We start from the raw sequence: 26,765 nt of genomic DNA, 5'->3' as shown, positions 1-26,765 counted from the left end.
GCTTAATCATCATATGTTTAGTTTATTACTGCACTTTTTCCTTTTATTACTCTCAAGAAATTAGAACAAACTTTATAGGCTCTTAAGCCTCTGATTTATTTTATTATGTAAACTACCTTACATTTCTTAGTCTGTAGATTTTCATTATTAAGCAGCTGATTCTTGGACTTACTTAATAAGAAAAATTTATTGAGAATATCTCCATCAACCCTCCTGTTGATCATGCAGTCATGTTGACCATGTTCAGCAGCATATTGTAAGAAGGCTCTACAGTAAAGAAAGATGATGAGAAAGTCACACTTTCATCAGACAAGTGTAAGAAGCTGTGGGCTATTTCTATATAAGCCACAGAAGTTACAAAAAAAAAAAGTAGTTATATTTTGCAGACAGCATGGGCAAAAATATCTCTGTTTCTACATTAAACAAAATTATTTTCATTTGGAAGCAAGGTTCGGACCCCGATTCCTGAAGAGGAATGGTTTGTCGGAGGCTCCATGACCAAAGTAAATACAGAGGTGAGTGGAGTTTTAGGCACACTAAAAAAGCAGGCAGGATTTTGGGAGATAGTGCTTTTGGACATGACAGCTAAAGTCTGAAGAAGCCCAGTTTGGTTCAGATATGCCAGTATGAGAAAACACTTTTTCCTATTCCTTTTCTCCTTGTCCAACATGGACATAGGAAAAAAAGACATGACAATTAAACAAAAACCTTACAAAACAAGAATGAACAGAAACAAAGTTTGAGGATTCTGTAAACAGACCAGAAGAAGGAATACAAAATGCCTTTGTTCTTGATGTCTGTTCTGCATGTGAAAAAAGTTTCACTGTTCTACCACATCTCTACAGATTCTTTAGGAGATCTGCAGGCCCACAAAGGGGATAAACTGACTCACTGCTCCTTACGTGGAAATTTATTTGAAAAACAGAGCAGTATATGTGTTCTTAATATTTTGGAACTATAATGGAAACATTACTGAAAAAAAGCTGAGGCTTAATTCTTCTCTTTTATCTCCATTTCTGTCATCTATGATTCTGGAAAAGTCTTTAACTGACTTTGTTTTAATTTAACTAGCTGCAAGAACTGATCACATTCAAGTATGTACATTAGTCACTGAGCTGACCAGACTTTTATCAAATGGTCTTCTGGTTGAGTATAAACATTATTCAGATGGAATTTTTATTCCATGTTATGATAGAAGTTTTAAAAATGTCGGTTAATGCCCATAAGGAAATGGAATTCTTCCCATAAGAAGAATACTGGTAAGTGGTAAAGTCACGGTCCTTATGCTAGAAAATGCTGAAAATAATTGCCTGTATGTTACTTATTTAAGTCTTTATCATTAGTATTTTAATATTTAAAATGTATTATCTATCTCATGCTGTTATTTCATGTTAACTTTTGAGTGTCTGACTTTGTAATTTTGATTAATGTTATTTTAAGATGCTTATTGGTGTGTTATTTCCCATGTTCTAGGAAAAGCTATCTGACAACAAGAAATTCCATGAACTGGCATCGAAATATATAGTGTCAAAGCCATGTGATTTTCTAGGAACATTCACCCTTGCTACTGTGCAGAGTAAGTTAGTTGTTAACTGACTTTTGGACCAATGCTAAAGACACATAGGAAATTCTGATCATGGGAAAACTGTTCAGTTCATGTAGTTTAAACCAAATCAGGAGCGAAGTGTTTTATTGATTTCTTAATGATATGTAATTAACTTACAGCCAGCAGATCAGGATCAACATCAACATTGCAACAGGGAAACCACAGTCCTAGGGACTTGCAAAGCGTTAATACCTACAAATTGCGAAGCACGCTTCCATAATTATTCTCCAAAAGTTCTAATCTCATGCACACGCGGAGCGATGGCAAGTCTCCCTCCCCTCACAGGCAAGGGTTAGTTCCCCACTTCTGGGACTGTGGGTTTGCTAATTGCGGACACGTCCTGTGGGAGACAGGGATGCTCTCATTTCTGTCAACCTGGGCTATTCCCTGGCCTTTCAAGTTCTTGCATGTAGTCTGTCCCAAGACGGCTAGTCCTCCTCCTCCTCCTCCTCCTCCTCCTCCTCCTCCCCATGGCGGACACTGCAGCACCCTCCCTGTCCCTGCCGCCTCCCGCTGTAAGCTTTACACCTAGCGCAAGCTTTAAATTAGGAGGTTTTGCTGTGCCAGTTGCTACGTTATCAGGAAGGATTCCCTTATGGCATTTTGCTTTCCTTCTTTTTTAACTCTTTTTCACTCTCTTTTTTTTTTTATCCTAACATTTTTAATCCCTTTCAAAGGATGTATGGGGTGGGGGCAAGGGCTGTCTTCTGCGATGTTGCCAAAAAAGCTTTCACATACAACCAAATAAAATTAGGTTGCCCTTTAAGTATTGTTTTCATTTTATTTCCATTTTTTTTGTGTGCATGGGAATATGCATGGATGTTTTATTTATTTTTTTTTTTCTTTGTGCTTAAAAGTTCCAGTCATTTTAAGAAGTACCTTCTGCCACTTTAGTGACTGTCACAGGTTGGGAAACACTGACTCATTCTTACCTGAAGTATCTGGCATCTGGGTAATTGGGAATGCTGTTGCGAGGTTCATCACTTGATGGTTTTCCTGTCCAGAGCAGAGACTGGAGGGAAATGTTGTTTTCCTGCTGTCACCTTGCAGAGCAGCAGCTAACATTGGGCTGTTTGGAATTTTTAGCACTGCCAGCTGAGAAAAGCTGGCACGGGGTCAGTACGGACAGAGCCATCTGAGATTTAAACTGTTATGTCCAGGAAGTCATTCAGGACGGTGATCTGCACTCTGCTTATAATTGAAGATTTGATTAATGATGATTGGGCTTTAACAAGGTTAGCAAAAGATGCAAAGGCCAGCTCCTGGCAGGATTTCAGGTTTCTCCTTGGACTGCAACAGTACAGAAAAAAAGACATCATTTTTCACTATAGGAGAACAAACACAATTTTTTCTATGCTTACTTAGTCTTAAAAGTGCAAGCCATTTCAGCTACACTTGGAAGCATTACACAGCCTTATTTGCAGGCAGTATTATCCACATCTATAATCACATGTAGAATGTCTTCGTTCTGTTCTTTTCTTTCTGTCATATTAACACCTCTAATTGGCAAACCAGGCAATTTCCTATCTTCAGTTGTATGAGCCAAGGAAGAAACATTGGTAGTGAACAATTTGTGACCCTCTATCAATAATTGGAAGTGTTGACATCAATTAAAGGTCAACATTTTAACCTTATGAAAACACCTGCAAAACTGTCAAAATAAAAGGACTGAGCACTCAGTCATTTCAAAGGGTTGTTAGAAATAAAGGACTATAAAGGACCTCCTGCTTCAGAAAGCACAATCTCATGCGATATCAGAAAGATTCATCAGAAAATCTTTTTGATTAATATTCAGTTACTCTGGATATACTTATCTATCTTTGTAGTGGTAGTGTAAATGTAACAATATTTTTAAAAAACATTTACATTAAAAGATTAAAATGCTACATTGAAACAATGTTTACTTTGTTTTGTTTCTAATTTTCTGAGATATTAAGGTAATTTGAAAAAGAAGAATCTAACAAAGCCTGGTTTTTACTTTAGAGTTGGGTTGCTAAAGAAAAATCATTTTCCACACGCTGTATTCTACAACTCATTTACTCGCATTCACTTTATATATGGAAGTATAAAACTTAAATGTTTAAAGATCAATGTTTGAAACATTGACATTTTGCTAATGTCTGGAAAATAAATTCCATTTTACCCCTATGTAGAACAATTTGAAACAAACACTTTCTTTACCAGACTTTATTTTAGACTTTATTTTTCAAATCTGCATCCTTAACTTCCATTTGGGGTCATAGTATTGCAATCTACTGCAGATAACATATAAAGATATATTTAAGAAAGCCTATGTTTTGGGGTAATACTGTAATAAAAAGAAATTTTAAAAGGGAATAATACCATAAGAAAGGGAAATGTTCTTTCCCACTTTTGCCTTGCTTGTTAGAAACATCTGTCAGCATTAATTTAATCAATGGGACTAGCTGAAGCTTGTGAATGTAAAGAGAATACTTATTTCTCTTGCTTCATTACTATTTGAATACTAAATGATTTCAAATGTGTGAAAAAGGCTGATGAAAAGGACATGAAGCATGGTGTGAAAACTCGCATTAGTCCCTGATTGTATTCACAAGAAGAAACTAAATAGAGTAACATTGTTGCAGTGCTCTTTCTCTGGGTTCAGAATTGCAAAATCAATTGAGTTTATTTGCTAACATGCTCAAATCTACTTAACTATTGCAATGGATAGTAATTAAAGTATAGATCAACCCATTAGTTCTCATATATAATTACAGAGTTTGAATCTTAATGAAAATCACAGGTAAAAGTACAGATATGGTTACTATGCCTTTTTTATACCTCTTATGTTTTTCTGGCACAATGCTGCCTCTTTACAGACAACAGGACAGACATCTTGGTCATACTATTTTCCAAGATTTTTCTCAGATATCATGTAATAGCTATTTGTTGACCATTTTTGTAAAATTCCACTCAATGCTTCCTATCTCAGAAAAAAAAAAAAAAAGAAAAATGACAGATTTTTATTTGTCACAGTAGGTACATGAAATCAAAGTGTTCAAGAATGACAGTTCAGTTCTGAATGGACCAATACTTCAAGATACACCTGACAAACCTTTACTGCTTTCTTCTAGAAGGAGCACAAGACGACAGCGGTACAATGCCAGTCCCATTCCATATGTTGTACATACAAAACCAGGACAGACCAAGGTTACTAGCCGCTATACTGGTGTGCCATTATATAAGTTTCCTTCTACTTTCTAGAATTAATCTCCATCAGCCATAAGGGTATTTGTTACTATGTGACCAATGACTTGATGTGGGTCCACTGCCCCTCTCCTTCCCTATATTGACTAAGCTTTTGTCCAGAATATTTAGGAGTAGTACCATAGCAGTAAATAAAACAGATAGACAGACAGATAGACATTCAGCATTGAAAGTTAAGTGATATTAACTCTGACTTTTTCACTTCAAATATGTTGAAAGAACTTACTTAGTTGTCAGTTGTTTTCTAAACTCAGTCAAGTCAAAGGGTAGAGGACTTTTTTTTCCTGCAGTTATCCTTACACAATGGATTAAAAGTTGTTAGAACTGTCTCTGCATTAAGAGTAAATATTTAGTTACACACCATGTGTTATTTTCCTTCTGCCTCAGACATGGAAATGGAAATAGACATCAGCAAAAAGATAAGTAAGTTAGACATCCTTCAGGTGTTGGGTTTTGGGGTCATTTTTTTCCATTTCTGTACATGTCCACGTAATCCATTTTAATCATATAACTTGAGCTACATTTTAAAGGTTATACGTGAGGAAAAGAAAATCATCCAGCCTATAGGTATGCGCACGAAACTCCAGCAATGGAAATGATTCTTCTTAAGAGATAAGAATAAGATTTTCTATAAAAAAATGCCAATGCTGCGACTCAGTTATTCATGAGAATATATATAGAAAAATTTCAGAGGAAAAAATTCAATCTTTACTAGCCTCCAATACATAGGTATAACTAAAGAATTTGGAATAAACAAGCTGCAGCAGATAAAAAACATATATTGGCTAACTTGAGCATCTTGCTGTTATGGTGATTACTAAACACTTACTGTCATATTACATCTACTGAGTGCTTATCCACTCTTCTAAAAAAAACTTAAAATCGAGCCCAGCAGAGAACTGATTTTGAGGTGCTGTCCTCAGAAGTTTAAATCAGACAACTGTCACATGCATGTAGGGGTGCTTAGAGTTTTACTGTCAAGTAGCTGATTGCTCACCAAATTACTGAACAACATGAGGCAGCTATGGCAAATTAATGTGTTGCTTACTGATTTTAACTTACTCACTTTCTTAGCTTTGGTATTGGTAATACACAAAAAATAGTACAATAGATGAGTGACTGTGACAAGGACTATAATAACAGAAAGGTAGATTACCGTTAAGAGGAAAATATGTGTACATCACATCTTGGGAGTGTAATAGAATTTTATGTAGTAGACATACAAATGTCTAGCCCCACTATAAGAAACTTGCTTTATTGCTACATTTAAAATTTGGAGGAAGAGAAATCCTGGAGATGCTATTTCATTTATACTATGTAATAAATATGTTTCTAGGAAGGCATAAAAGACTGAATGAAGCTAAAGTTCTAAAAGAAAACTGATTGTGGAGTAAAGTACTTTTCACCTGAAAGAAGCTACTAATAGAAAAGAAAATGCAATTAAAGACAGAAAGACCAAAAAAAAAAAAAAAAAAATCAGAGGTATGGTCTCAGAGCTTTAATTGCTTTAAAGGAGTATAGTTCAACAGATTGTAATGGGACCCTGCTGATTTCTATCCAATAAAGATTTGATACATAAAGTTAAGTACCAGGTTGTCATAGAAAAAAGAAAAATGCTTGTCTGTTCCTATGGCTTGCTTTTACAGGCAGTCAATGCTGATACTGAGCCCTATCTGAAGTACAACAAATAAATGGTCTCATCAGCTCCTCCTAAAGAAAGTGAGAAGATAAAAATCGCTACTCTTTCGGAGTTATGTGCTTTTTGAAACATATGCTTCTTGAATTTGAGACTTTTAGCATGCCTCCTTGCTTGAAGGGTACCAGTAAGGGTAAATACAGTTTACATGGGGTAGTTGTTACAGACAGTGTTCAATAACCAGTTTTTTGAGGGCATGTACCACAGAATTTTTTTTTTTCTAATTTCCAGTGCTTGTGGCTCTTTTCTAGATGATTTCAATATATAATTTTACCGAATTATAAATAAGGACCACTGAGAACAAACTTAACTATTGGCCAGAACAAACATGGTCAGAGCAATGTCTGGTATGTTCTCTTAAAGAGTAGAGGTCTGCCCTTCTGAAACCATGACACTTGTAACAGAGCGGCAAAGGGAAGCGTAAGCTTTACCTGCAATCCTTGATTTTTTAAAAAGAAAGATACTGGGGTTTAGTTTTAGTCTAAGATACGAACGATTCTTCTATGCCCCAGTTAAAGTCCCGACACATGCAATGCTCTGGTATAAAAAAGGGCTTGTATGTACCTACCTGGTAGTTGTAAGCATTTCCCAGAGATACATCATTTCCCTTCAAGTGGCACGTTTTCTTCTTCTTCTCACTACTGAACACGTCTCAACAAGATCACAAAGCGAGCCCATGTGAACCTCATGACGTTCAACAAGGCCAAGGGCAAGGTCCTGCCCGTGGGTCGGGTCCCTCTGGACGGCATCGCACCGCTCAGCTTGGTGTCATCTGCCAACTCGCTGAGGGCGCGCTCCATCCCACCGTCTGTGTGAAGATATTAAACAGTACCGGTCCCGGTACGGACCTCTGAGGGACATCGCTCGTCACTGATCTCCATAGCCATTATATTCTTCTATTTCCATGGTTTCCCTGTGGTATTGGAGGCCCCAGGTACATCATTTTCATCCCAAACTTCATTTTCTCAACTGAAAGAGAAGATAACATTTCTCTGACAAAACACATTACATCGATTACTGATAAATCTCAGAAAACACTACTTAATTTGCTATTACAACCAGATGGTCTATATGAAAGACTAGGACCAATACCACAGTATAAGAGTTCTTTCAGTAAAAGCTCTTCTGTTATTTTTGTTCTCGTGGCTGTTGCAGGGTTTTTTCAACATTTCTGAGCAACAACAACAACAAAATTATTCCTTTCTGCGATTCATTTAATTTTTGCTCTCTTTCTAGCTGAACACAATCGCCTGAGAAATGTCTGTAAACTATGAAGTACTGTTAACTTCTTAGGAGTTATAACTGTATCTTTATTATGCTTGCAATGAGACACATTTTTCTTTAGATACTAACAGCTTGAGTGCGTGTATTTGCAGTTCTTTAGGTTAACCACTTTTAGAAGCATTTTTCAAATATACTTATTCTGCATTTAACTGCGAAGCAATTTGATGTAGTCTTGTTGCAGCACAATAGGACATTCTAAGGAATTTAGTTTTTATATTTTTTAACTCTTTAATAAAAATATATTTCTTTCAACTGGATTCAACATTGAGAACAAAATATAACCACTAGTTTCTTTGTCTAGATGTCTCCTCTGCAAAAGTTTAATTGATTTAGACTTGCACTTTTATACTAAACCAATAAATTAACAGATGTAAAATCTGGGAATTCAGGAATCAAAAGAGAGCAAGATTCTATCATTCCGCACTAGAAACAAGTAATCTGAGTGATTATACCACAATGCATATAGAAATTTAAATATCATTTTAACAGTAATTTGGATATATTTAAACACATTACAAATTTCCTGCAATATATTTTAGTATGTGCAATTTACTATAGAAAAATGATCGGGCAGGTCTAGTAATCAGTGTCGTCACAAATGAATAGCCCTAAGCAGGTCTGAATAATGCAATTCTATGAGTCTCTGTTTGGGTACAGTTCCCAGACTATATTATAAATGAAAATTTTCCTCTTAATATGATAAAAATATATCACTAAATCTGTTAAAAGCAATCATATCCCTTTAAAATAATTCCCAGCAGAGATATTTCAAACCTGTATTTTTTGTGGACTTCAAGTCAATAAATCCTGATAGAATGACTAGCAATTACCTTCAGTGAACTAAAAAACGTTTTCCACTGAGAATGAAGTATCTTTTCACTTTATTAACTAACATCACTATTCCTCCCCAAACGATTAAAAACCAGCAGAAGCCATGACATTCCATATATTTGCAAATATCAGAGAATCTGAAGTGGTAATAAAAATGTGCAATTTGTAATCAAATCCATGACTATTTACAGAAGTTTTGCCATAGATTTATAGAAAATCAGGTCTCAACATTCTTACATTTGACTAAAAGAAAATCTGTGATTTCAAATCATGCTTAGAAAGCTTTGTTTTGACACAATCAGATAATTCTAGTTAATAAGTTTCAGCACCAAGGCTATTCACTTTACATTTATACAATCAATTTTCAAAAGCAAATGCTTTCTTGAGATACTTAGAGAAGCATGTTTTCCTTTGCTCAGCAAACGAGGATACCAATCTGGTATTGTTATTTTGCCTGGTTCTTGCAATAGCTGGTGTCACCACTCTGGGTAGTTCCACATTCAGACATTATTAGCCTTTAAACTGTCACATACCTAAAGTCTGGGTGTTACTTCTTGCAACACTGATTTCCTTTTTTTTCTGGGAGCAGATAGTGCTTACTGCTATAGTGAAACAAGCAAGTATTTTAAGATACATACAAACAATAAATCATTGTTTATTTTATAGCACTGCAATGGTAAATTGAATAAATTCATCCATGTAGGAAAAGGAACATCCCTCATCATATTAAAATGTCAGCTGGCAAGTTCAAACCCACTGTGATATCTCAAAAAAAACCCAAATTCTTCTGTTGTCCTTTAACAATGAATTGCCAAGAGCCTAATGAGTTTTCTCCAAAATATTACTCTGCTTATCAAGGTGGATTTTGTTGTTGCTCTTATTTTCTTTATGGTGTCAATATGCAGCTTTTCTCTTTGCTAAAGGATTGAAGAAGCTTTCCTGGAAACATCAACCTGAAAGACATATTTTATAGTGCTAAGCATTTACAATTTGTGTCCTCTTTTTATTCCAGTTTATATATCTGCTGTTACAATCCAAGTAGTGGTTCAGAAGCATTTTTCTCTATCATGAGATACAGCTATAAATGCAATATTCTAAGAGGTCAACTTTAGAATGAAGACTTGTTATCAAATAGCTTATTAAAAAGTATGCAGGTTGAAATTGAGATCCCTCCAGGTCTTTTCTTCTATCTTTTTACATGAAACCTGCTATTGTTTTGCAAACTAATGGACAAGTAATGCAGAAAGAACATGAAATAATATTGTGAAACTGGAGTCTAACATCTCCAAATGTAATCTGTCTCTCATAACAACATTTGCTGTTGTCAGGCATAAAGATATTCGCTCAAGGATTTCCAAGAGGATCTAGGATTTTACTGTGAGAATAACCAGGTAACCACATGAACCATTAGGAAAACTAGCTAATCATATGCTTAAGGTTTTCCAGAAGTAACAACTTTTGTAAGTCTGATTATAACACAAAGGTAATATTATCTTGATGAATATGAGAATTGCCCAAGTCACTTCACATGAACAGAAGATTTAGCTGGCTCTAATGGTATTCAGTCATAGCAACGCTGAAGTAAATAATAAACTTGCGTTATATTTGAAATTCAGACATATACACTGGACTCTTTTTAATTCCTGTAACATATATAAAATATGAAATATTCAAATAGAAGACACCTATTAAAAAAAACACATACCTGTCACAAATTGAAAGACTACAAAAGAATAAATATACAAATGGAAGTGGTTTGCTGTGGGAGATCTTGACACAGTGGACAGTAGTGCAGTAGAATGAGAAACTAGAAGGACATTGCAATACTTGGGTAGAACTAACATCAGAAGGTCAGACCCTTGGCTTTCACCTGGAAGAACAGTGCTACATTTAAGAGATTTGTAGAGCACAAGTAGATTAAATTTTCAGAATACATAATATCACATGTTTAAGTTTATATGGGTATGAATCGGAAGTTAAGCATATGAGCACATTTATAAGACTATGTTATCATCCTTCACATTAAGATTTCATTTTTTAAGAGGATACCTCCAGAGTGGAGACCTCACTGCAGTCAGAGAGGTAACGCTCTATCTCCACCCGGCATGGGAACCCAGAGCCAGCTCTTTCAGAGTCCTTCCTTGTAAAATGTACAAAACAATTGTCTTAGAAAGAGGTACCTTGTTTGTCTTCAACTTTCACCTGAGTATAGCAAGCGGGGTTTTTGCAAGTATGAATGGATACTTTTTGCATGGTTCTGTCTCTTGAGATTTGCTTAGGAATCATTTCATTTTCTACCTCCCTAAAACAGTAAGGTACTATTTTTTTCAGGCTTACATGCTATCTTCCCTGAAATTTCCCTGAATTTCTATTTATAATTCAGATTTTACAACAACTTACTTTTCAACAGTTAGAAACAAACTGGTCTTTTACTAAACAAAATGAAAAGGAGAAACAAAATCTTATCTTGTGTAATTGCGCTCCAAGAAAATAGGAAGAACATAGTAAGCCTATGAAATATGTTGAATTCTGCAACCAAAGTGCCTCTAGAATGAGAATATAAGGATGTGTTTAATAACAGCAGAATGCTTATAAATACTTACTCGCTAATAGAAAACCTTGTGACATTTAGTGATGTATTCCACGAGGAAATGAGTCAGAGTAGGGGGTCCTGAAAGAAAATTGTTTTCATTGTTCTTTAACCTATGGGGAAGAGAAGCTGTGTTATAAAATTTGTGTCTTAAAACTTGACATGTTATTTTAGTTGGGGTTTTGAGAATTTTTTTTCTAATTTAAATTTATGTTTGCTTTATGCAGGGTTACAGTCGTTCAGATTAAAATACCCCTCTCTTTCTAAAGACTGGAGAACTTCTTAAAATATTATATTTCCATCTGTCTCCATGTAAATTGAAGCGGCATCTGCAATAGTACCAAAACTGATGTTTGTAGTTCAGAAAATGTCATCAGAAGCAAGAGACTGAGGCTACAGGGATAACAAAACATAACCTAGACAGCAATTCTGTCTTCATTTAAAATCCTAAAATATCCTCCTGCTTTTGAGAAGTATCTTATAAGTAAAATTAATTTGTGAACATCTGTTCACTACAGGACAGAAGATGAGTTTCGTCAGAATATATTTCATTTTGATGTTTATTGTGTGTTATTTAGTACAAGCTGACTCTTTAGGAAATGAGTTGTGCTACAGCATTGGGTTTAAGGTAGATGTTTTATTTTTTTATACTACATGATGTGAATAAATGAAAACTATGATCTTACTGAAAATAAGAAGAATTGAAAATGTGGTGGTGTGCTTTTCAGACATCTAGCACTGAAAATACTGAAGGATGCTTTAAATTCAGTTCTTCATCAAAGTACTCAAGGCACCTAAAAATTTAGTCAGTCTGAAAAAATACTTACTAGATGTATCCCCAGCCTTGGCCTGGTATTCTGCACAATTTAGTTCTTGCAAAGAGAAATGTAATTTGTCTGATTGTCACAGATGCATAAAGACTTAAACCTTAGAGAACTTTGATATAAAACTACTAAATCTCAATTACCTTTGTAAAATGACACTGGAACTAAGGCAAAACCAATCAGGATTTATTTTCTTAGGCCTGTCAGTGGGAACTAATGAGTTTCTGCTATGGCTTCGATTAGTCCATCAGAAAAAGCCAGGCAACTTAATAATCCACAGAAACAAATGAATTAATCCAAAGTTTCCACAGAAATACTGTATTAATTCCTTTGTCACTAAGCAGTGTCAACAGATTCTTTTGAACAGGAGTCAGCACTGATATAAATGGAATCTAATTCACCCAGGTAAACTAATTTTGCTACTTTATGAACACAGAGCACCAGCATGATATTAACCAGATAATTAACAAATTTAGCACTTTACAGAATCATACAGCTCTGTAAGAGGATCTATTATCGCATTTGGCCAATTGTTAGTACCTTCTTTACACCGTCAGGAAACTAACATGATTATACCAAAAGCACAGCCTCATTAGTCCCCTCGGGGAATTAATTAACCTCTTTTATCTAGGAAACTGTAATAATCTTCTTAAGTTATGAGTTGCTGTGTTTATTATTGCCATGTAGGTCCAACAAATGTAATGAATGATTGAGTTTTGGAAACCCAGGAACACATTTATCTTCTGTCTGAATGAAAGGAGAGACTTCAGAAAGTGGGGGGAAAAAAAATAAAAATGTTTCCTTTCAAAGGGTGAGACATACAAAGGTATACAATTTCCTTCCCATATATTATTAAGAGTTTCACAGAGTTTTATTACTTAACTCCAGCATTTGTCACCCTCATAAATCAGTGATCCAAATTCATGAAAAGTTAACTGATTTAACAATGATTTAGCAGCTCTGGAGTGCAGCTGAAAAGTTAATCATTTTGCAACATCAATTTTGTTTTCTTCCTAGAATGTTTGACATCACTGGGGGCAGAGCTTAGGCAGGAAACCAAGTGTGAACAAACAATCCCTGCAAAACTGTAGTTTGGCTAGTGTAGCATACTGTAATATCCCTCTTCTGGGCAAAACAAACTGTGATAGGGAAGTCCATTATTCAAAAAAAAAAAAAAAAAAAAAAAAGTCAGGGCAAGCTTATCAGAGGATAAGGTGAAGAGCACATCTTTAGTTGAGTGCAGCATGGAGAAGTCCAAACAGTGAAACCTCAAACCACAAGCAATATAGTCTCACCAGCATAAAGACGCACCTTCTGGTATTTCGTACTGGCAGCCTCCTGCCAGGGCTCTGCCGTGCCACAGCCCCTGCCTGGCACCAGCTCGGATGTCACCACAGCGTGCTTCTCCGTGTTACGGTAAAGCCATGACCGAAAGCACCACAACTTGCTCCGTACTGGCGGCGCAAATGCTGAAAGAGCTGTGGATCCAAAATAAAACAGGGAAAGGACAAACTGAGCCAGAAGACTTTGTTGGCTGGTGAACAAATGGCTGGGGAGGGGAAAACGCATTTAGAGAAGAAATGAAAAGGTTTCTAAGTATGGGAGCAGCAAGCTTCACAGGTATACTGCCAATTCAGAAAATCAAACTTTAGCCAAGAGCTCATTACAGCCCAGAGGTCTATTGGGAGCCTTCACCTCTTTGACAACTGATGATGAGGGCAGCGTTATTAAGTCCGTTGGCACGCGTAAGGCTCCAGAACCTTTTGCTGGGTTTATCAGCATCAGGTCCATGCTACAGGGAGCTCTTACTGTCTCCTTTACAGCAGTTTTATGAAATAATGAAGTCAGTTTCATTCTGATGCTTTCCCAGCAATTTTTGGAGGTCCATTTCTAAAGGCAGATAAAGATGCAATGTGGCATAAATTTTCTGTGATGGAATTCAAGCAGAATAACTCTGACTCTTGGCTCAACTCCTTTTCTTCAAGATATACTAGTATGGCATCTTACAGATACGACCGTAAAGCCTGATACAGTACCTGGCAGTATATAAATGCTCATAGTAAGAGCAAATTTTGATGCAAAATGCTGCTATTCTGAGGCTGGATTTTTTAGGTTTTTTTTTTGGTTTTAAGTTGTAATCACATAGCCCAGTAAGCTTTTAACCAAATACAGGAAACCAAACACCCAAACACTTCTGCCACATGCAAAAATAATATCACTTCATCATTAAACTGCATTAAAATCTTGTTTGAATTTCCACTAAGAAAGTAAATGGTCTTTAGGTTTATTTACATCTGAAGTCACTTAGTGTGGACAAAATTCTAACCTCTTTAATTTTTCTTAAGAGTATCTATTCAGGAATGAATTGTTTAGCTAATCTACTTTAAGATCATACACCAACAATTTGAATTAAGAATCTTTATACCCTTCAATTTCATATGCAAATATATTTTTTTTCATAAATTTAAAAAACAAGATAAAGAACCACCACTCAATAACAGTATTTCATAAGCACGAGACTTTCATAGTAGGATAGTTGTCTCCCTTATGATACTCAAAAAATAATTCAAATTAACTGAAAATATTATTGTAGAGGATTAGTTAATCTGCACTAGACTCTTCTCTGTAGACACCTTTTTTCATCATTAAAGTGGCCTCATTTTAGGTTAACTCAAATCACAAATTTTAAGTATACTGAGGTCATTTTAATTCTACATGGAAAAAGTATTACTCGGATATTAAATGTGGTTTAACAATCTACTTTAAAAGTTCATTCATATGTATTTACCTGAGTGTGTCTGTATCTATCCTTAAGTTAAAGGATAAACATTGAAAAATCTAATGTGTACTTCTGAATAAAGTCACTATATCAATCAAATACTAGGATTCCAGAGATAACAATAAATAAGCTTTTCTGAAATTTTTGAGATGTGTTATCGGTTTAGTAACTTGGATATCTTGATGCAAAAATTTTAACTGGAGTTAAACGTATAGACATTAATATCAAACTCCCACCAAACTTCATTTTCTCTCTTCTATGAAAAAAATCTTTTCACAATGCTGAAAACTTGAAGAAAATGCCATTTCTTCAGTACAAATGAATGGCAATTTCTACAGTAACTTTATATATGAGTAAATCTCATGGACTTATAGAACTGAGCAAAATATTAGTTATAAAATTACTTTCACTGGGCTGAGTTCATCCTTAATGGCATTTTCAGGATTGCAGCTATCTGAAAGAAATTATGAATTTAGTTTCATTTCTAGAGTTAGTGTGCTTCAGTGCTGCAGCCCCAAAGCTGAATTCTAATCTGCAAATTTGTCTGAATTTCTGGAGGTGAATTTTCACACAAAGAGCAGAATCCAGCAGTGAGGGGGGCAGAAACAGCAATTTACAAGGGGAGAAACAAGCCCAAACCAGTGCTAGCAATAAAAGCTCTGTTAGCTGCAGACTTCTTGTGCCATCTCCACTAGAGAGTTTATAAAAACAGTAAAGAAAATTCTGTGACTCAGAGCTCCACTGCTATTGGCTTTACACAGTAGCCTGAGGTAGCATTTGCTCAGCCACAATCCTTTTCTGCAAAGAAAAATAAGTGCTGTAACTGTCCTCCCAACAAGAAGAGTGATGACCTCTTCCAGGGTAGACTCATTTGTTCATCTCAAAGACAGCGAAAATAGCACCAACTACTTTGTCCTATTGCAAAAAGTAAAATTGTCATTTTAGTCACGGTCAAGGAGACAGCAACTGCAGCAGCAATCATAATCTCATCTAAATAGCATTTTATGTGAGTTATCTACTTAATGAGATAGATTACATAATGAGTTATCTACTTAAACAAGCTAATCCAAAAGAATAGTAATATACGTAAAAAATAAAATAGCAAACAAAAAAAAAATGTTCTTTAGAATAACTACAATTGAATTCAGTATCTATCACTTCCAATAGAAACTTAAAGACAAAATTGGCAGAATTCAGCTTTGAGTAGCGGGTTTGCAGGTAATACAGAAGGGGAAGCCTTACTTATACCTTTGCTAACGGGGTCTCTGCCTCAGTAACTCGTTCACACTGCTCTACACTGACGTCTTCATCTTTCACAGCTCTGTTGGGAGACTGTTTAGCATGAGAGTGGGTGGTGGTATGCAGCGCTTTTCCCTTTTGGATTGCCTTAAGACTAAGCAAAATTTGCTGTCTCTTTGATCAATCTTGATTCATGTCCAAATGGCAGCCCTCTATCATTCAGAAGTAATTAATTCATATCACATCTTCATCTGCCCACTGACATTAATATCGGCACATTAACATTCAAGAAAACTAACCTAATAACAGCGCAGGCTTTGTGTGCCACGTCAGAAATTTGACAATTGTTAAATTCACTTACATAAAAATGCTTCTCCTGCTGAAATTTCACTCTTGTTTGCAGAGCAGAGTGGCGGCTATCAGAGTCTTGTCAGATGTTTTATTGTCTGTAACGCACACAAAACCAGAAACGGACAGTCAGGACCTCCTCTCTCTCTGGCTGCTGCCCAGTGAGAACAATGAAATGGATGCGATCCAAGCTCATTCTGCAGGAACAAGGAACAACATCCCATGCATGAAACACAACATCTCCCAAAAAGAGTCAAATCACTTAAAGCTGCATGTCCTTAATACTCACAAGGTAAAGTCTGAGTTGCAGCAGCGGATGAAAAGCAGAAAGTGTTGCAAGTGGTGTTTATCATAAGACTAAAATAACTTCATGCAATTTTGAGTATAAGTCTACCAATCAAAGTCAGGGAGGACTGTCCAAAGGAAAACCCAATTAAAATAATAGGAATTCCAGTTACTGCCCCCAGCAAACCCTTGGAACTCTTGGTAGGTCAATGTGCAGCAGCAAGTGATGCACTTGCTCAAAAGACTTTCTCTACATCCGTACTGACTCCTAGACATCACCATAACTTATTCTCAAGACTTCAGCATGAGAAGTTCCTGGATGCGCAGAAGATAATGCTGATAAATTGATTCACTAACCTCCACTATGAATAGCAAATGTATTTTATGAATAATACAGCAGAGGTATTCCAATAGAAGATAGTTCTCCACAGTGATGTAGGTTAAGCACAGGAAGGGGTTGCTGACAGAGACTCTGAAACCTCAACCCAGGAGGATTTTCAAAGCTCAACTGGATGACACCTTGCACAACTGATCTGTGAAGCTAGCTCTGGTTTGAGCTGGGGTTTGGTAAAGATGACCTGCTGAGATACTATTCAACTTTTTTTTTTCTGTGATTCCTATGATCTACTTTTCTAGTGAAAAATACTGAACAGGCTTTAAAATAAAAAGAAGCAATAAATTGAATAAAAGTTCTGTATGTGGAGAAGTAGATATGTGTACAAAGCATATATTTTAATTCTTTATTTCCAATGGAAATAGCATGTTTTAATAGGAAAAAAAACCACCACAAACCAAAACCATTGGTAATGGCCATACCTGAATAGAAAAGTTTAAACGACTACAAACAGAAAAGAATTGCATGTACTGCTGCAAAAGTTGAAGGGGTGAGCATGAAACAGCAAGACTTCAGAATCCATTCCTATTCAATATATGAAGAAAGAAAGAAAATCTATACAGCTGAATAAATTCTTCTGTAACAGGTGAATGGAGAAATCTGCACGTTACAAACTGATAGAACTGCGCTTGTGACTGAAAACATGGAAATTGAGTGAATATATGCGATAAAAATATGATTCAACAGAATTAAGGTAAAAGGTAACACTTCGCTAAAAAAGATTAAATTTCACTGAAGTGGGTGAATAATGGAAAGAATACCACGTACTATGTCAAACTTGGAGAATTCTGAAGTTTAAATAAAATATGGGAGACAAATGAAGAATTATATAAGGAAAAAAATGGCTCAGAGTTTCTATTTTCTCTGTTAAACAAAGGCTTCCTTTTCATAAAAATTCTGAAGACCATGTGTACATAGATAATCTTTAAATGCAGAGAAAGAAAGAATGAGTAACAATACGACCAAGAACAAAATCTAGCATATATCTGTAGGTAAAAATTTTTCTGTTTGTTTCAATGACAACCAGTCTTTTTCTATATTTCACCTCCCAGAATTTCCAGTAAAAATCCAAAATCAAAATAAAAGAACAGGGCTTCAGAAAAGTAGAAGGAAGAGGAGCAGTTTCTGTAATCCGCTCACTTACCAAGATTTTTGTAATTTCTTTCCTTCCTGTGCTGGATTTCATAATCTGCCCTTCTCCAAAGTGGCCAGAGTATTTGCTGAAAGAACAGTACCAAACTCCTCTTCATCAGCTCACCAGGACGTTCAGCATCAGCTGATAAAAGTGTGAGAATCTCAGATCTTGGTATTGCATAATAGGACTTGTAGTCAAGCATCGTTTCACTGGTTTTCACAGTAACAGTGCCAGCATTTTCCAGCCAAAAGAAACTTGTTTAAAGAAATGCTCCTTGGAAGAAGTTGGGAAATTCGCAAACTTGACCAGAGGAGGACCACACAGCCCTTACTGATTGTTTAGAAAGTAAACAGAATGAAAGAAGAGACGAATATCAACATCGGTTGACACCAGTGTGGATCAATACCTGTCCCTGACGCACTGGAAGCGAGTTAGCGCTAATTGCAAGTGCAGATTAAGACATTTCTCTTCTCTCACTAGGTGTAGCATTCACCTTTGTTTGAAGTATATATGTAATCCAGTCCTGCCCCCCTCAGTGTGCATCAGTACTTTCCCCCTACACCCTGCTTCCCCAGGCTAGCCAGAATTAGCTGAAGACAGAGGCTGAAAAGGTATTTAGGCAACTTGTTTTATGTGGCATGTGTTATTTAATTCATCTGATTGCTCAGGGCAATGGCTGTGTTTCAGGTATCTTGATCTATGCATGAACTAATAAATTTTTATGTATGCTTAGCCTTGGTCTACTGTTACAGCAAAAATTTATACCGTATGTGAAAAAGAAATCTTATCAAGTGCATCCACTTCTTCAACGTACATAGCCTTATTAAGGGTTTATTACCAGCTGCAAGGTATTGGCAATAATCTTGAACATTCATTAGACATTCATGAGAAAACAGTTTTAAGACATCAGTTGATTGCTACCAATTAGCAGGTTTGTAAGGGTTATGATTACAAAATTTTGAATAGCAGTATTAAACTATTTCATGAGATTTATAATTATGGAGGTAAACTAAGCCTCCTACCTAAATGGTTTAGTATTAGAATTTTTTTAAAACCTTACACCTCAGTAGTAAGATTATCAAGTATTGCTTTTACTCAGAATGACCGCCACATTGAGAAAATAATTAGGTGATGTTCTGTTTTTTTGCAGTACTGTCCTCATTCTTAATATGCACTAAACGTTGCACTGAATGTAAGGGGGGTGGTTTTATTTTGGGTTTTTGGAGACTGGTTGTTTTTTTTTTTTTCTCTTACCGTACCTGGAATGCATACATATGTTAAGGGAGCTTTCTTTATTTATTATTCACCTTCAGAGTACAGACAAGCAAAATTCATAAACAATTTATACCCAGGGAACAAAGCACACATATTTTAGGCTAATGTTTGCAGAGCAGGTATCTCCCATAACTGATTGCCAGGATGAACAGCTAGGCCTTGATATTTTGTTCTTTCTTCACTTTTAGCACGTCTTATGCTCACCTGCTGCATATTCCATTACAATTTTAGGCATTCAGCTTCAGCCAGTATTGCTGCATCTTACTTGTATCATAAATCTGACCCAAACAGGACCATTAGCTATAGAAAAATTAGGAATAAACTCTGTTCTCCTGGACAGCACCTGACCCTTTGAATAACCTGAGGGTCCTTTCTTTCTCTAAAATCCCGTGCTTTACGTGATATGTACATTTCCTTTTCAGCAAAGAAAGCAAGCAGGAGTCTTGCACATTATACAGGCTTCTATTATCCTCAAAGCTGATCTAATTTATCCATTATAAATGAAGCAGAAGCCTGACAGAAAAACATGACATCTGATGGTCTAATTAATATAATCACTTCCTAATAACATGGGTTTGCAAGTTCAGAGTTTACTTTCATCACCCTTTGTGCAAATAAATTCGATAGATCAAATGTTGACACGAATCCACAGCAATGGTGATCTAACCAAAGCCTTTTTAGCAAGTCATGAATTTCCTGCTTGAAATCTAATCTTGGAGAAAAAAATCTGCATTTTTTTCTCTCTTTTGGGACGTGAGCTGAAATTACAATGAAGCAAACATACATAGAATTGTAGTCATCCCTTTCAGATGTCATTTTTCTCTACTTGGTGCTCTGCATTAAGTGAAAAACTATGGAATAGCCTCTTACAAAACAGAAGAACTCCATTACTATTAATTTTAAATAGACTTCAATAGAAAGAGTTGTTCTAGAATTGCAGCAGCGTAATGTTGCAGACAGCCTTTCAAATTGCATCGGACACCAACTTTACATGTTAGATGCACCTTGGATACCTACTCACCTTCTGAAACCTAGCTATGCTACATTTCCAACTCTGCTCAGGTTTAACCAAACAAAATATTATGCAATATAAATACATTTCGGTAACTGAGGCAATTCTGAGAACATTTACTTTGTTAACCATGTATCCCTTTGACTGTCCAAGCTCATCATCTTTACTCAAAAAGATTCACACTGTAATTCAAGCAGTAACCATCATGAAAATACACTATAACCAAACTAATATTAAGGTTTTTATTCCAAGCAAGGAGATACATTTATTCTAGTTAACCCTTGCTTTTACTGATGCTGTATTCATAACAGTTTGTCCATCTGCCTTATAAAATTATAATACTTGCATAACAAGATTTGCATTTAGTGAATACTGCCTGTCGTTGAGCTGTTATTATGGTAAGGCTCAAATTACTGTGCAATACACGGTGCCAAAGAGAGAAGAGGCTGGTCAGACCATGTTTTGTGAGTGATACCTCTATTCTGAAAATCACTGCCTTCGTTTTTCACTTTTTTCCTTCTTGCAGGACTACAAATGAGTCTAACAAGGCACGTGTTTGCAAACAGCTTCTTAAAATAGTTGTCATTAAGACCAGATTAACAGTGAGAGAAGGTAAGGTAACCAGACTTTGTACAGCACGCTCCCTTTCTATGAAATATCCTGGAGCTGGCTCTTGGTCACAGCTCTGCCTGCACTCTGGGGACACATCCATCTGGCGTGCCCAGACTTCGCTGACCTCTGCGGTAGGCCACTGGTCTTCATCATCTTCACAATCAGATACACAGAGCTGTAGTCCAAAAATCTGTGGACAGTGTTCCTCACCTACAGGAATTCATTTCTCAAATTTTGACGCTTCACGCTCATTCTTGTTCCTCAATTTAGGTTTTCCTTGCCACAAGCGGTTACATGCAGACCCTCCAACTTTTCTCAAGTCTGAAATCTTGTGTATTTTCAGTCTTTCTCAAGACTTAGGTTTGTGTTTTATACAAACTATTTAGGAAATTATAAGTTATACATACATTCTTCTGGTCCTTGGTCTCCACAGTAATGCCAGCTTCTGCTAGAAGATACACGCAGCACTTTTGACTCCATAATGCATATCATAGCACAAAGAATGAGTCACTTTGTTGAGAGTGACTAAATTAAGATGTGTCGTGGGCATTGCTCCCCCTTTGGACTATTGTCATATGAAAAATGCAATACTAAGTCTTGACTGTCTTTACAGCGTGTGTGTTCATTCACAAGAGCAGACATTTACTTTACTTGCATGAAGAAACTACATGTACAGCACTGCGTGCTAATATCTAGTTTTCCTTTAACTTTGGACAGCAATACATATACCTGTCTCTTGAGCACTGAACTATGCTACTTTATACTGCGAACTTGGATGGCAATAAAAAGGTATTCCCACTAGATGTTTGTTGTGCATCTGTGAGGATGATTGCCTTAGAGACAGCCTGCGGGAAAATTAGAATAGCCTCATTTATCCAAACAAAGAGTAGTTTACAACACAGATTTCTGATATCATGCTGATATTGTCTTTTATATACATATATAATGAAATTCTGTTTTATCTTTATTTTTCTTTCTCAGATTGCTCTTTTTCTAGCCTTAGTCACATACTCTGGATTTGCTGTTGTCACACAGGTCTCATCTATACAACTGACTTTTCTGCAATTACAGCGTGAAACCCTTCCCTTCATTCTGTCGGGCTTCAAAAGTTTGATTTGGACATTTTGTTGTTTAAAAAACTGCCATCTCTTCCCTTGTTTTTCTCTCAAAAGAAGAGTGAGGGAAAGACTAGAAGAATCTTTTCTTCACCTTTCTATACTGTGCTTCTATCCAGTAGTATCACATTGCACTAACACTGTTGTTACTATATGCTCAATATTGATGGCATGTAAAGTAATGGCATAAATTTCTCGATAACACAAGTAGACATCTGTCCAGTGTTTGATCACCTAAAGCAGAAAAGGAACAACATTAGTCCTAACAAGTAGGACAGAGTCAGAATAATAGGGAAGAATGATGGTTAAAATATTAAAAGTAAAAATTTTTAAGGAAATAACTGAAGAAATCGTGAGATAAAAGAGCAACAATCAAAGATACTGATATACAATCTGCCCTTTTCTTCAAACAGCTATTCTTGAGTATGACTAGACAAGTATTAGCAGTCTGTAAGGATGTCTTGCGCAGAAAACACGTTCAGAGAGACAAGAAAGCAATTACTCTAGTTTCCAAGAAAGGCAAATAATTCTGTTATTTATACAACACCTGACATTTCTGCAAGATGGGTTGCTTTTAGAATCCAATAGACTGGTGACCAGAACTACACCTGGGCACTTATAAATAAATAAACAAAAAAACCCCCAAACCCAACAACCTAGCTTTAAATGTTTTATTTAATATATTCTGTATTCCTATGTAAAAATGTATATATAGTATTGCCTAAGTTCCCCAAGTTCATATACTAATAAAATACCTGCTGTCAGCCTTTGATCACAGAAATATTGATCCTTAAACCTTTTCATCCAAGGTATAACTTGGGATTTAGACTGAGACTTTGCTATGTGCTACATAATATTTAAAAGTAAAAAAATAGAAAAACTTTTTACAAAAATCATTAGTGAAATGATGACTGAAAAAAATAATATTGTACCTAAATCTCTGTGCTTCAGACTAAGAACAACATGCACTAAACAGGATTTCTACTTGCTTCAAAATTGCACCAAGTGCTGCATTGCTCGCATGTTACATTTGCTCTGTGATCTGTAACCTGTGATCTGGATATATTTGAAGCAATTGAGTCAGAGCACCCTACAGTTCTACTTCTCGGTTGCAAGATATAATTTCTTAAAGGGGGAAGGAATTTTCCCAACGTTATCATTAGCAACTGTTTATATTTTTCTAGGTATTTCACTGGGTTCCAGAGAAGGGTTGCTACCATATACATATAAGGCATTAGTCAATAGGTAGATAGTAGTCATGGCGAAGTCCTTTAGCATAGAACCTGAGACCATAATGCTTTTAGATCATTCAAATGATACTGTCAGTAGCACAGCTAAAATTTGTTCTCAAACCATTTGCACAAAAAGCAGAAAGCCATACTGTCACTCAGATCTGCATATATATGACAACTTTAAAATGTTTAACTCTTCTTCATTTAATGTAAGTTTTATCCCAGTAGAATAGTTAATGAAAGGAAAATAATGGGGAAAACTCCATCAAAGCAAGTTAGACAGTTGTTACTTACAATGCCAATATTGACTGCAAGTAAGTCAGACTTGTTTGCCCCGTCAAAAGCTAGGTTTTAAACCATAAAAGCTACAGTACCCTGCAATTGAATTAAGAGGAATTATGTACTCAAGCAAACTGTAATTGGCATGGATCACTTAGCACCAGAAAGTTACAGCACTTCAATTTGCAGAGAGGAAAAGGACCTTGATTATTGGCACAGAAAGGCTGCTAAGGAGCTTTACTTAGGGGTCAGGAGGCACAGAGATCCTTGATAGTTCAAGTGATTTTTTTATTATTTTTTTTCCCCCCAGGTGTGTTAGTCAATTCGTCTAGAAGATGCTTTCCTCCTCAACCTCCAACAACGGAAAGAAAGCACACTGCTCTGAAAACAAAAGCTACAGCCATGAAGCTTGAATACATAAGAGCATCCAAGAGAAGAGGCTTAGTAATTAACGTGAGCATGCTGATGGTTCATGGCATGAGAAACTACTAGTAAACACAGAATGAAAAAATATATGTCACAGCTCTGAATACATTTTGGCACTATAAATAAGAAAATTTGGAATCTCCACTGTCTTACATCACTAAAAGCACAAGAAAATGTGCTAATTATCTGTTCTTTAGAAGGAAAAGAATGACAAAAAAAAGTTTGTGAGGCTCATGAAATGCCACTTGATTCACCAGAAAGCCCTTACTGATTAACAGTAAAAGTTTTGAATTCCTTGAACGTGCCTACACTAAGCAAGAGAAGGCAAGCAGACTTGGGATAGATAAATTACATATTTAAGTCTATTTTTTTCTCTCTTGTTGTTTATTACGAGGGGGGGGGGGGGTCTTTTATTGTGTTTTTATGCCTGCAGTTGCGAAGGCAGCCAATTTTTAAGTCCAGTGCCAGTGACCAGAGCTACCTGGAAGTAGCTAAACTGAGATGTCTTTGGTTTGAATGCATAGAGGAAGCCACTAATTAGGTCTAACTGAAACAGGCTCAGAACTATACAGCAGATTACAGGGCTGTACTATCACCGCTGCCATTGAAGACTCTCTGCAGGCCTGTAACTAGTCTTGTGTTTTACTGACACCATACCCCTCAGTACAGAGATTGTTGCGGTAACACTTCATTAATCAGAAATGACCTGACAGAATATTGTCTCTTTCATATACGAATGCAACTAACCCAACCTCACATCCAATTTATGAACAGGTAAAAGAGAGTTTTTAGCAACTAAACCTGAAATCTCTGATTCTCATCCCACCCCCAGAAAACTGATTCCCATCTTGTCCCCTTAGCTCTGTCTTTTACTTCCCCAGCTGTGCCCCACTAACCAAAATGACTGTGTGCTACTTTACTATCTACAGTTTCCCAGCTATTGATTTCAGTCTCATGCTACGCAGTGCAATAGTTCAGCCTCAGCATGAGAAAAGTCGCTCCAGCATTCTGATGTCTTTCATTCCCAATAAATGCGCAGCCCACCAAAACTATCCTGTGACTGTCAGGATTTCAATCCTTAGGATCCTGCAGCGCTCCGAAGTGTTATTGTTACAGATTATACCTTGCCGCATAGTACATAAGATAGCACGCGGTCTGCGCACAGTCAAAAGCCATGTATATCCATCAACAGCAAAGGCAAGATTGGCACCTCAACAGAGGACTCCTGTTCGGGTAACACTGAATCCAAATTTTGTCAAACCATTAACCAAAGAGGCATTGGTTCGGGATTTGTCAATGCCTTATATCAGACGGTATTGCTGGCTAAGGTGCTGGCAAAATGGGTTAATGTGCAGGTGCCTTTAACCCTCTGTGGAACTATATACACCTTACTTCACAAAGGCCAGCGTATAAATTGAGTGCTAGCTATCTCCTGGTTATGCCAATTTATTCACAATCAGCTGCATGTTTTGTTATGTCTGCTTCAAGGGCACAGTCATCAGCATGCGTGATTGCCTTAATGATTCTGTGGAGCACTGTAGTCCATTAGGATAATTGGAAGCACATCCATATTCTAGCATGCATTCCTTTGCTAGCTAATATTCTTCAAAACATTTTAAAAAAAAAGAACAGTCTTGTACCCATCACACACACTGATTCAATGATTTGATACTGGAAGAGGATCAGACTCCATACACTTTGACCTCGAATATCAGGGGATGGAACAGACTTATTTTATCAGTGAGTTTCTCTAGTGGAACTGTAAAACACTGAAGAAGAACTATGCTATAAAAAAAAAGAATAAATCCTTTGTTTTGCAAATCACCCCAACATGGCTGCAAACTGGGAATCTTTATGCTAAAAAAATGTATTGGCAGCTATCAGAAGGGATTAGCAGGAGACGGTTGCTCAGTAAAGGGAGGCGAGCTCGGAGCTGGGGACGACAGCGAGCCCGGCAGGGCAGCACCCTCATTGGCAAGGGCACAGGCTCATGGTACCCACAGGAACCGAGCAGAGCGAGCCTGAGGATGGTAACAAAGTTCAGCTGAAGACCAGTGACGTCCAGAGAAGTCCATGGTGATGGAGCAGGTTGAAGGCCAGCCAAGGTGCAGCAAGACACATGGTCAGGCACAGGCACAGCTGCAGCATTGCTCGGGCAGATCCCAACAGTGAGAGCCTGAGCTTAAAGGCATCACCCAAGTGAAGGGGACAAGTGCCTATCAAGGCTTTGGAAACTTCTTGCTCAGACAGCTCACTAACTCAAGGCCATGCAGATGCCATGGCAAACTTGGTCTGGGGGCCAAAACAGCAGGACGCAGAAGAAGAGGGTGTTCACTGCCCTGACGAGTGTGGTCAAGAATAAGGTAATGCCATTATATTCCCCGTCGTCTCTGTATTAAGCTAAACAGACTCTGGCAATAGTTTAGAAACTATACTAGATTATTCATTTAAAATGCCTTCCTCATGCTCTTCGTCTTCTATAAGCAACTTTTGCTATAGCAAGAAGTGAGGACAAAGCCTTTCCATCAGCCTGGTCTTTCCTCAGAACCACTAGACTATCTGTTGAGCAACACTT

General features: G+C 36.7%; 1 long non-coding RNA gene across 1 annotated transcript; it reads right to left on the bottom strand.

Annotated features, from left to right (window-relative positions):
- Positions 1 to 1,428: 1,428 nt before the first annotated feature.
- LOC142042406 (uncharacterized) lies at positions 1,429 to 13,531 on the bottom strand. The gene is made up of 4 exons (XR_012653757.1): positions 13,371 to 13,531; positions 11,249 to 11,348; positions 7,099 to 7,499; positions 1,429 to 2,896 (listed from the first exon to the last, which is right to left on the bottom strand). It is a non-coding gene; the product is annotated as an uncharacterized LOC142042406 (long non-coding RNA).
- Between the last annotated feature and the right edge of the window lie 13,234 nt (positions 13,532 to 26,765).

This window comes from Buteo buteo, chromosome 20 (genome assembly GCF_964188355.1).
Source record: "Buteo buteo chromosome 20, bButBut1.hap1.1, whole genome shotgun sequence".
NCBI classification, from domain to species: Eukaryota; Metazoa; Chordata; class Aves; order Accipitriformes; family Accipitridae; genus Buteo; species Buteo buteo.
This window is presented reverse-complemented; position numbering and strand designations above follow the sequence as displayed.